Source organism: Stegodyphus dumicola, chromosome 3 (genome assembly GCF_044657685.1).
Source record: "Stegodyphus dumicola isolate Sdum_Otavi_A_Nest chromosome 3, ASM4465768v1".
NCBI lineage: Eukaryota > Metazoa > Arthropoda > Arachnida > Araneae > Eresidae > Stegodyphus > Stegodyphus dumicola.
Window position 1 is genome coordinate 104,014,039 of NC_140770.1, and position 10,639 is coordinate 104,024,677.

The following is a 10,639-nucleotide window of genomic DNA, read 5'->3' on the forward strand; positions in this document are numbered from 1 at the left end:
TCTAAGTGAATTATTATGTTCAGTGATTTTATTTTCTGAACATTAATAGTTTCTTTAAAACCATTAATGAACATTTACAATAATATGCATCACAGTCACATCTAGAAGTAGTGTCACATCTAGAAATATTACCTTTACCATTCAAAGTATACTTAATCACAAAAGGAAAAATAACAGAAATAGTTATGTTAAAAAAGGTCATTCTTCTTTGCTTTGTTAGATTACAGCAAACAACACTAGGGATATGTGCCTAAGGGAAAGGATGCCTTCGTGGAGGGCTTTCTAGGGTAACTGGCCCACGTTGGGTAATCTACATGATTCTCTTTAAATGATATTACTTTTCTAAATAATATATGCTTAATATTTGATTTTCATCCGTTCTAGATACCGTAGGCATTCTCAACGTCGTAGATAATCCCATTTTACACTACACGCAATTTTTTGTTTTAACAGAGTTTACTTTCATACCATCTAAGGTGAAATACAGTCATAGGAAGAAACATGGTTCACTAACGGCCGAGCGGTAAAGTCGCTGAACACTGGTAATTGGATCAGAGCTCTGAGTCCCTGAAACGGACTGGAATATCAGCCAGTTTCCCTTAGAAAGTGTTCCACGAAGCTATCCTTCCTTTAAGGCAGATAACCATCGAGTGCTATAACCAGACAAGCCAAACCAAACCATTGGAAGAAACAATATTCAACGACATTTTCAATAGTTTAATTTATTAAATTGAAGTAAGTTACATCGGAAGAAAATACGGAAGGAAATCTCAAAGTACTTGATTTTATTAACTGATAATTCACTTCTAAATGCAAAATTACTGCGTTTAGAAGTATGAAATCTAATTCTGTTAAAACAAAAAATTGAGCATAGTTAAAAAGATTTTAATATGTTAACATGCTAAACTTTATTAACGCCCAAATAAGAATAATGCTGCATATTAAACAGGTGTAGGACTTTTCGCCGTCGCCATTTCAATGGGGCCGTTTCGCCGTCGGGACATTTCGCCGTTGGAATGTTTCTCCGTCAAGATATATTTTTCTTTACATGACTAATATATCTTGCCATATTACACTCGTATTAAATTTATTTAGTTTAATAATTGTGTTTACATTTTGCATACATAATAAAGGTGCTTGTAATATATATATAGTTGTTTATAAGTATGAGATATAAAGAAATTGTACATAGTTAGTTAGAAAATTATGTCAGTATCAAAGAGGACTGGGGCAAAAACTCTGATATAACAGAAGTTATATTAATCGGCTAGTTCATAGAAATCATTCTGCAAACAGAAAATTGAAATTTTTATGAGATCTGAATTGAAAACGAAATTACTTCTGAATCTTGTGAGAACATTACTCTTTTAAAATTGATATGTTATGCGTTATCAATGTATATGTGAGATATTGATATGTTATGCGATGTATTTGTATAAAACTGTGCATAGAAAATTTTTATATAAAATGTTTATTAAATTAAAATAAATTAATAAACTAAAGAAACTTATTAAACTAAATCAACTTAATATGATACAGCAAGATAAAACACAATCGTGTGAAAAAATATGCATTGACGACGAAACGTCCCGACAGGGAAACGGAATCGGCGAATAAGGGGACAGGGAAACGGAATCGGCGAATAGTTCCATTTCCTATTAAACAACGCTTGAAACCGAATAGGAGGGAGAAAACTGAAAATGGAATTCAGAATACGCAGTGAATTAAATATAATCAATTTCCTGAAGATTATTCTATAATAGTTAAAGAAACATAATAAATTGAAATATGCAAAGAATTACTTTTACATTTCTGGAAAAATCAAGTAATACGTTCTCCAACAATTTTTAAAGAAGCTTCTAAAATTCATCTAAGAAATATAAACAGAGAATAATTAAAATATATAATTTAAAACAACGAATTAAAATTACAGTTTGAAGTTTGGCAGATGTCTCCACATATAGTTCAAGAATGCCTTGGAAAAGTGAGGAAAGGTCACAAAACTTCAGCTTAGCAAACTCTCTTAGCGCTGTAAAACGTTTCTTTGTACTTCCCCTGTTCGTCATCTAAATACAGAAGTGTTGTCACCCAGTAAAAATTTATTAGAGAATTTCTCGCTGAAACCATAAGTTTCAAGGTAATAAATACGTTAGGTATGCACTCTAGTCATAAATTCACAGTTCCATTGTTTTGAAATATGATACAAAAAGTTATATGTTTTGGCTATAAATGTATGTATGCCGCATTTATACTTGAAGGTTATGCCTGTACAAAAATTCATTGAGCCTTTAGTTTGTGTATCAGTCTTGTAGCTTCATATGGCGAAATATATTGGAGAATATTCAGAAAAGTTAAGAGACCGATGTTATTCGTACCTATTTTGAGATATACGAACAAGCAGACATTTACTTACGCATTATTGTTAAACACTGGAAGCGACTTGGCTAGAATAAATAGTACGGGTCACGATGATTTACAGGTCACGAAGATGAACAACATTTCATTAAAATCACAGCAATTTGAAAGCTTACACTTCCTACAGTTATGTCGTTGCCCTAATGCTTATCATAGCCAAACACTTTGTCTGCTGTTAGTCATATTACTACTGATTTTTGAAACATAATCTGTTAACAGTTTTGAGGAAACATTTCTTCCCATTTTAAAACACCTACTTACTTTACCGAAGTATTGCCCCTCGAGTTTAGTGCCAGCTGACTTTTGTTTGGTTGATAGATTTGAAATGTCTTATCATCCACTATATTCATGGAAATTAAGCTCTTGTGACATCGATCTGAGTCCTGAATGAAGAAATGTAACGAAAGTGTTCACTTCAGAATTTAGGTCTTTGTGTTAAAACCTTTCTCCATTTGAACAAGAATTGAAAGAGCGCTGACAAACTCAATGAAAGATTTTGACTTCACTGAGAATATATTCCAGCTAAGGATATGATAACGATAATAAATGACGCCAGCTTTGCTTTAGTGTAATTGCTGTGTTGTGATTTATCTTACTTGCCTGGCAGTAATATTAGAGCAATCCCACGAAATTCAAGAAGAGCAAGATTTCGTCTGTTGGCAAGAGCCTTGAGCACCATATAAATCATAGTACGCCTTCGCTCAGTTCCACCCCCAAATTTGATGGGGAGAGCACACCAGAGAACAGGTCCGAGGATCTCCCACGCCTCTTCCTCTAATATCAGCCTCTATAGAGGACTTTCGGCTCGACATATATTTTGACTGCCCCCATGCCGCAAAGACACTATATATTTACAAACTTCCATGCCTTCTCCGGCATTCGAACCCAGATCCTTCGGTACCACGGTAGGATCCTCTAACCACTATACCATCTGGGCGGCTCAGTGCAATTAATGGCTATAATAATTGCAACAAAAGGAAAAGACAGTGCATCTTTGACACTTGAATTAAAAATGTGCAATGAATAATTCGTTACTACTATTTAAAACACAACTCGTGTACTCATACAAACATAATCATGTTATCACTTTTTGCTTGATATTTGAGAAACATTTATTTAATTTTCGTATTTAAATTAATTTATTTCTAAATTACTTTAATTAAGCAAAAAGGACTAAATATCCATTTAATGCCGTGTGTTCGATTCTGCTTCACTCAATGGTGACTGATGGGAGTTTTGCTTCTTCTTCGTGAGTAACCTAAAAATGAGATAGATCTTTTCGTAAAGAAAATCTACACGAAAGAACCTTCTACAAATGCCAAACCTAGTTGGCTCTATTGGAAGTAATAAATTCGAATTCACTTATTTCGTTTAATATATACATGTTCCTTCAAAACTCCGAACAGATTATGTTCCAAAAATCAGTAGTAATATTACTAACACGTATAATTAAGACACAATAACACGCCGAACAAATAGTAATTCAGAAGTCAAACAACAAAAATCAGCGTTATATTTTCAAATTTTCACAGTACTAGTTTCGATGGTTTTACCGAACCACCATGCTCAGCTGCAAAAGCGCGAAATGGCAAAATATTTTGCACTTTTGCAGCTGTGGATGGTGGTTCGGTAAAACCATCGAAACTAGTGCTGTGAAAATTTGAAAATATAACGCTGACTTTTGTTGTTTGACTTCTGAATTAGCAGATATAGTGTTTAGCTATAATAAGCATTAGGGCAACGACATAACTGTAGGAAGTGTAAGCTTCCAAACTGCTGTGATTTTAATGCAGTGTTGTCCATCTTCGTGACCTGTGAATCATCGTGACCCATACTATTTATTCTAGCCAAGTCGCTTCCAGTGTTTAACGATAATGCGTAAGTAAATGTCCTCTTGTTCGTATATCTCAAAATAGGGTACGAATAAACATCGGTCTTTTAACTTTTCTGAATTTTTCTCCAATATATTTCGCCATATATATGAAGCTACTACAAGACTGATACACAAACTATTGTATAGTATTGTAACGGTATGCTCAGTGAAATTTTTTACAGGCACAAACTACATATATAAATGCGGAATACATACATTTATAGCCAAAATATATAACTTTTTTTATCGTTTTTAAAAACAACTGAGCTGTGAAGTTATGACTGGAGTGCATACCTAACGTATTTATTACCTTGAAACTTATGGTTTCAGCGAGAATAATAAATATTTACTGTGTGACAACGCTTCTTTGTTTAGATAACGAACAGGGGAAGTAGAAAGAAACGTTTTAAAGCGCTAGGAGAGTTTGTTAAGCTGAAATGGGCTGTGATAAGGTCGCATAAATCTACGACGAATGCTTTCAAATTGCAAATTCAGAGTGCAATATACGTGATGAAATCACGGGACCAAATATAATTATTTAATTGTTATTAAAGTAATATTAAGTTGTAAAAAATAGTTATTATTAAAATAATATTAAATTGCTGGCAATGTTAAGAACGCAGGCTCGAGAGCCACGTATGGCTCTCGCACGATTGATATATAGAATTTGATTTTTAAACAAAAGATAGGTTTTTTCTCTTCTGAATTGTATGTAGCCATTTTTTTGGGCGTTCAATAAAATTTTCATGGGGCGTTCCGTCATTAGCGTTTTCATTGGAGTTCAACATCACAGCGTTGAAGCATTAACACTACACCACATCAGTAAATATTAAAAGTTGGTGGCAGCTTTTAGGGATTGCTCCTGAGAGTAAATTTAGGAACGGACATTTTCGCCTGTGAACATTGAGTTTTATGTGAACAGTGAAGACTTTCTTCTCTTCAAGAACGATATAATTTTGTGTGCAAGGACAGTTCGCGTGGTGAAGCCTCTTCAGTGACAAGTGACAGTGTGTCAGAAGGGAACGCCGGAGGAAGTGTGATCTAGTGCCGCAAAATAGTGAAATTTCCCGGAAGAATATCCAAGTAGTGCCAGGCGAGTCAATCGAAGGCGTCTTCAAAATTGGTGAGTACCATTTTTGTGATTTTGGAGAAGTTATGCCAGTTATTCGAGACTAGGTTTATTTTGGATATAGTTCTGTTATTGGTGATGAAAGGTTTTCTGGTGGTTTTTGAAAGTTAAGCTTGTGGTTACTGTTGCTAATTGAAATTGAATTGATTGTTCTATTGTTTTAGCAACTGTTTAAATTGTATGAAGTATTGTAACGGTATGCTTTAGAAAAATTTAGTTTTTAAATCAGTCCAGATTTAGAAGATAACCTTTTCCTGCTCTATATCAACTATATATATATAGTTGATATAGAGCAGGAAAAGGTTGCCTCTTAAATAGCATTTTTTTTTATATACGCTTTATATGTACGCATAGGTATTATCATTAAGTGTTGTAAGGCAATTTGTGTTCAGAACTGTTAGGGAATTATTCAGGTTTGGAGAGATATACCTATTGCTGTTTTTGTGTTATTGTATTTCGGGGTAGGTTATTTTTCTTTAATTTTCCATAATGGGTGTGTTTATGAGGAAATTTACTAAAGCTCTGCTATTGGAGTTAGCGGAGGAGTTTGAAACAAATGTGTCTCAGGCAAATAGAGTAGGTATAGGTATAGGTAACGGGGAGCACGGGCACTGTCCCTTTACCATAATGGTTAATCGGTATTGCACCGTGCACACCACTGTCTAGAGCCTAGGAGCCACATTTGCGCCCAGCACCAAAAGCCGAGGCCCATCCAGAGGGCAGTCAAACTGACCAAAAGCGCCCTCCACACAATGCTCACCCAACCGTCCAGGCATTAGTACATATGATAGCAAATACTGAGATTCTCTGACGATTATAATACAATGTGCAATTGGTACATAATGAAATTGCAATTATAAATATACTGCATAATACAAGTCCAATAGTACAATATCAATGTAAAAAGTAAGATATAATTACAAATGCAAATATTTCGTGAACCATAAGTGCAAAATAATAGTAAGTTAAAGGACTACTGCTTCAAATATTAGTACATATGATAAAATACTGAAATTCTCTGACAATTATAATACAATGATCAATTAGTACATAATGAGATTGTAAATATAAATAGACTGTATAATACAATACAAGTCCAACAGTACAATATAACGCAAACACGAGTATGTAATTACAAATGTTAATATTTCATGAACCATCAGTGCAAAACAATACTAAGTTAAAGGACTATGCATATCAATGCAAAACATAAAGTTAAAGAGGAGTAGTATACAATGTTAGATATAGATATACTATACAAAAGAAAGTCATATTCTTACAAGAGAATGGTATTGCAATTTAAATACCAACAGTATTAAAATATAATTATAATAATAAACTCAAATAAAAATCCGAACATATGACCAATACAAAAGCAAAATGTTATTCTTAAAATATCTATGCAATGCATATTCAAATACAGTCAGTAGATATATACTGATATAATTATAAATGCATAACAAGTTAAAGACATATCGAGAAAACAACCCAATACAATCGATAAGATCTATACAATACAAATTCAAATACTAAAATAATCCAGATACTAATAGAAAAGTAAATGCGTAAATGCATATATCAAATGGTACTTCTAACAAAGATAAATAATATATATATATATATATATATAAACATTCTTATTGAACAAAATTCAACGAAGATTCAATGAGACAAATACCAATCCAAGCATGTGATAAGTTGACATATGGGAATAGTAGATTAACACTAACATGTATGCGTACAATATACTAAAATTGTAAATTATGTTACCAAGCACAAGTCAGTACCGTAGGAATGAAGTATTTCCATAATTTTGATCAGTTTTTTAACTAAGTATTTTTGTTTAATTAAAAACTTACAAAATGCACAAGTGTTAATATTTGGTATGGGAATGTGATAATATTGTGTAATAGGACACTGAGTCACATAATGTTCAGAATTTCCAAGTTCACCACATACACACATATCAGTATTTGAAATCCCATGTCGATAATAGTAAACTGGATAGGGTCCATGCCCAGTAATATAACGTACCAAATGATGATTGGTAACCTGTCTATGTATATCAACATATGAAATATGAAAATAAGTACGACGACCTGTGTCGGAGTCATCCCAGTTTGTTTGCCACGCAGAAATAGTCTTGAGTAAAATTTCCTTTTTAAAATACGAAATTGGCCATTTTACCATTAGGTTTTCAATTTCACCAATATGATCAATACTTTTTTGGGCAGCTATTTTTGCAAACAAGTCTGCTTGGATATTGCCAATGTTATCTGCATGACCTTTTGTCCAGGCCATCAATATTTTAGAATTTCCAGACATGTGCAATTCCTGCTGAATGGCAGAGATAATAGGCGAAGAATGCCTTGGATTTTTAATTGCAAAAAGAGATGAAAGGCTATCCGTTATTATTATATCTTCCATCTCGCCGGTTTGTTTAAAATATTGAACAGCTTTAAGAATAGCCATCGCTTCTGCTTGAAAAACGCTGTTTTCAGCAGTAAGATGTCCTAACCATTTAAATATTTGGTCTTCATTGTGATAAGCCACAAGGGCACAACCAGTTTGTTGCTCAATTTTCGAACAATCAGTGAATATCTGTAAGTGAGGTAGTTGTGGCAAATTGTCACATTTCAAAAAGACATTGAGTTCATATCCTTGTTGAGCAGGATGATTATCCAAATGCTGTGTTTGCTTTTCATAATTGGTTGGAAGAAATATGTCATCATGAAAATTTACAGATTGCTGCAATTGGCGAACTGTTTGATAAGCTGCCTCCTGTAGAGTGCGTAGAGGCAATGGAATAATGCCTGCAAGCACAGTCAAGGCATTAGAAGAAGTTGTACAAAAAGCGCGGGTAATCTGTAATACAAAGGGTTGTTGTAAGCTTTGCAATAGTCTGGCCTTACCCTGCATAGGGTCGGCCCAGACTGCAGCTGCATATATAACCATCTTCTCGATTACAGTTTGATATAATATTTTTTGTATGTACGGACTAATACTCCAATTGTGTCCATACATACGGCGAAGATTATTTGCAATGATAGTTGTTCTTCTTTTCAATTCCTGCAGATGCAAAATCCAATTTAATTTCTCATCAAAGACTATACCGAGAAATTTGAGCTGCCTTTTAATACCAATTCTGGTACCATTTATTGTAATTCTCGGTCGTCGATTTAAAGATTTTCCTTTCTTTGGGACAAGGAAGAGAAATTAGGCAGGCTATTCTAAATGCCGAGGACTATGAAGAAGAAGCTGCGAAAGAATACGCGGCAAGAATTTGGTCTGCGGCTGAGCAGAGAAAAACAGAACGGGAACGTGAACAAGAGAGAGCAGAACGGGAACGTGAACAAGAGAGAGCAGAACGGGAACGTGAACAAGAGAGAGCAGAACGAGAACGTGAACAAGAGAGAGCAGAACGGGAACGTGAACAAGAGAGAGCGGAACGGGAACGGGAGCGAGTTTTTGAATTGGAAAGGTTAAAACTGATGAATGTGGTTCAGACTAATAGCCTAGCTTCCACGGTTTCGAAATTTGAACAATCTAGAGAAAAAAATGGTTAATTTGAAAAATCTAGTACCGCGTTTTGAACCGAGTAATATAGATATTTCATTATTCTTTAAGCTATTTGAGAAACAAGCTCAAAAAGAGAACGTTAATGAGATTGATTGGGTCTCGCAATTAATTCCTTTATTACCTTACGCTGTAGCCCAGTTAATAGTGAAAGAACCAGCGGATAAAGGGGATGATTATCGGCATGTTAAGAAATTACTCATGCAGAGATTCAAGCTTAGTTCTTGGGCACTAAAAACAAAATTTGAAGGACATTCTAGAAAAAACGGAATGTTATGGGTGGATTTAGTGTATGAATTGAGAATTAGAGAATTGGTTGGATTCAGTAGAAGTTCAAGATTTTGAAAGTCTTAAGGAACCTTTGCTCACCGAGCAAATTAAGCGGCGAGTCCTTCTAAAAATAAAAGAGCACTACTTAGACAATTGGGAAGAATTTAAAACAGCTTCCATTTCAGCAGAGAAATGCGACAAGTATGAGGCTTTGCGAAGAGAAACGAGGAAGTTAGAACAGAGAGCGGGGTTAAAGAAATCATTTGAGAAAGATAGAGAGCGGTATATAAATTCTAACTGTAGTTATAATCAGAAAAGTAGTGGTCATCAAAGAATTAAATCAGAGGAGCATAGAAAAGTGGAGGCTCCTAAAAAAAAGCAAGTTTTCAATGAAGGAGGTTTCGAGAAACAGCGGAAAATAAGGTGTTACCAATGTGGAAAGGAAGGACGTATCCGACCTAACTGTCCATCGCTGGTAAAGAATAAGGCTAATCTGGTGAATAATCTAGGAACGGAGAGTTTAGGAAAATGTTTTGAGCCGTATTTCAAGAAAGCAGTAATTAATGGTATAGAGAGAGAATGTCTGATAGATACTGGAGCTGGTAGATCTGTGTAATAGTACTTGGATTAACCCTTAGCCTGTCGAGTGATTATCTGCGAATCTCTTTAAAACTGTTGCTAGTTTTGGATCGAACTTCCCGTAAAATGTCGCGAAAATAACCCTAAACCTCTGAAAATTGTCAAGCAGTTCTTTTGTTATTTCCCATCCCTCCCAGAATTTTACTTCAATGATTCCGCTAAGTGAGATTGATTGCCATATATTGTTCAGTACCTGTGAGCTCTCAAGAGAATTGCAAAAGGCTAGACTCTCCGTGATGTCCGTCTTAATGCCGCAGGCTATAGCTGCGAAGCTTGAAAGTTTCCTTCCCTTAAACAATATTATCTCTACATATCTTCTCTACATATAATAAAAGAAAGAGTTTGTCTGTGTGTGCGCGCCTTTCGTTCACGCTGCGCGTAAGCTAATAGACCCACGGCTACGAAATTTGGTATATAGGTACATCTACACAAGAGCCAGTGCACTTCGAAGCGATTTTTTCGAAATTCGAATTCGAATTTTTTTTATTTCATGTTTTGTAACGAAATCGTGTCATTTTGAAACATAATGGGCTATAGGAAAGTGTGATTTTACACTCCATTTTCACATCGTTATGAAACGTAGGCACTTAGCTATTTTACGAACTTGAAATAAATTTCGTGTTTCAATAAATCGATTAAATATGAATTTATTTAACAAAGGGAGCTTAACACTTTTTCAATGGGATTTTTTCTAAAAAAGTTTATTTTTAAAAATGTATAGATTATTTTTCTTTGAT